This window comes from Anopheles arabiensis, assembly GCF_016920715.1.
Source record: "Anopheles arabiensis isolate DONGOLA chromosome X unlocalized genomic scaffold, AaraD3 X_pericentromeric_contig0003, whole genome shotgun sequence".
NCBI lineage: Eukaryota > Metazoa > Arthropoda > Insecta > Diptera > Culicidae > Anopheles > Anopheles arabiensis.
In genome coordinates, this window is record NW_024412081.1 from 337,501 (window position 1) to 340,000 (window position 2,500).

Genomic DNA, 2,500 nt, shown 5'->3' on the forward strand with positions numbered 1-2,500 from the left:
ATGGGAACTGACCATAATAAACTCGGTCTTGGTCGGGGCTATCTTTAATCCGTTGTCGGTCATCCATCGGTCGATGATGCGAATCTGACTGGAAACGAGAATTTCAATATCATCAACACAATTACCTTCCACCAACAGTACTATATCGTCTGCATAGCCGATAATCCGTGCACCTTCCACCATTGCAACTCGTAGGACTCCGTCGTACATGAGGTTCCATAACGTTGGGCCAAGTACCGAGCCTTGAGGTACACCCGATGTGACTGCAATCTCTGCCGGTCCATCTGTGGTATCATACATCAGCACACGATTCCTAAAATAATCACCAATGATATCATAAAGATATTTAGGAGTGTTAATTCTCTGTAAAGCATTTGCAATCGCCAACCATGAAGCACTGTTAAAAGCATTAGTAACATCTAATGTAACAACCGCACAATACCGTCCACTGTATCTGTTTCTACTTCTAGCTACCGAAACAATGTCCACTACCCGTTGAATCGCATCAACTGTAGATCGACGACTTCTGAAACCAAATTGGTCGTCAGACAGTCCGTTGACCTCCTCGATGTGTGCATTTAGCCGTTGCACTATGATGCGTTCTAAACCTTTACCTGCCCCGTCTAGTAGACAAATGGGGCGAACTGAACCCGGTTCCCCTGGTGGTTTGTTCGGCTTCGGTATTAACACCAACCTCTGCCTTTTCCACTCATCGGGGAACTTCGCGTTCTCTAAACAGCCTTGGTAAACCCTGCAATGCATCGGTTGCAGTCAACATACCAACTTTCAGCGCCTCATTCGGGATACCATCTGGTCCCGGCGCCTTCTTGTTAGGTAGTCTCCTGGCAACCGCAAGAATCTCATCATTAGTTACCCTTTCAAACTCTCGTGGCTGATCGATACGATAATCAGGCCACACCGTGTTTGGGTGAGTAGGAAAAAGCTCGCTCACCACTTCCCTAAACTCGTCCAATGTCATGGTTCGGGGTCCAATCGAACCCTCGGCCACTTTCTTGAACGTATGATATACTATACCAAATGATGCGTTGTTCGCTGTTCCCAGGAACTCTTTCCACTTCCTCTGTCGGGTATGCTTGATCAATCGCTTGAGGGCATTCCGTGCCACCTTGAACTCGTCCCTAAAAGTAGAATAGAGATCAGTATTAAAAGCTCTTTGCGCTAATCGATCGCGGTGTTTGCACTCTTTGCGAAGTGCCTCAATCTCTAACGTCCACCAAAATGCACTCTTGTTAGAGTGTACCTCTTACGTTTAGTCATCGTCGCATTGCACGCCGTGACAAGTATACGCATTAAGTCTTCGCTTGTTGTGACCTCGGTCTCAAAAGCGGCTTGCATCATAACTTCAAATATATCTTTGCTAAAATACTTGATGCTCCATCCCGTTATGGGTCGGGACAGATTACGCACGCTTTGCGTCTCAAGATCTATTCGTATTGCACGATGATAGATATACACCACCCACTTAAATGATCTTGCTACGGTTCGGCTCGCAAAAGTAAGATCAACTACTGACGTGCGCCCTGGTCCAACATAAGTTGGGGTGCTGCCGTCGTTCAATAAAATTGCGTCAATCTGCGCAAAGGTTGATAAAACCAACTCACCTCTTCGTTTCTGGGTTTCTCCACGCTCGCCAAGTTGGTTGTTCCAACTTACTGACCAAGCGTTGAAGTCCCCCGATAACGAATTTGTGGATACCGGTTACGGCCATTACCGTGTTATCCAACATGTTCTGGAACTCTTCCATACTAAATCTAGGTGGCGCGTAAACGCTAACCACTCGCATATCACCTATGTCAACTATCATTAAACCCTTCAAAGCCTTACTGACTACCTTAACTGGTAAGTCCGCGTTAACCACTACCGCTGCTGTGTTATCGTCATTGCGTAACACTTTGACGTTGGTTGTTGCCAGATACGGATCTGCAATCAACACTATATCCGCAGATTCTTCCCTAATCGTTTGCCACATTAACTGAAATGCAGCATAACTATGATTCTGGTTATGTTGTAGCAACCTAACCATTATGATCTAATCGTTCGCCTTCGGGGACACATATAACTGCCCGTTGCGTGAAGGTTCTGTGACCTCGTACCGCAATCCAAACACTTGACAGAGTTGGTACAAGCTTGCTTCTTGTGTCCACTCAAACCGCATTTCCAGCACAGATTACTTCTGTCTGGTTCCCTACAATGGTAGCTCGTATGGCCTACCTTCCAACACTTATAGCATTTCTGCTCTTCCATAACCTCGCGGATATGGCATATCGACCAACCAACTTTCAGCTTTCCCAAATTCAGGAAGCTTTGAAAGTCTGGCAGCGATACGTTGATCCGTGCCCACTGCGTACCGGCCGCGCGGCCTTTCTTCATTTTGATACGATCTATTTCTATCTCGATGTTGAGCTGTGCTTTGACAGACTCCGCAACCTCCTCTGGGGTGGTGATTTCATCGAGATGCATGATCTCAATCATTTTAGAA

At 46.3% G+C, this 2,500-nt stretch overlaps 1 pseudogene; it reads right to left on the minus strand.

The window, feature by feature from the left end:
* The window catches only part of LOC120907313, a 9,138-nt pseudogene that overhangs the window by 2,708 nt on the left and 3,930 nt on the right, over positions 1 to 2,500 (minus strand).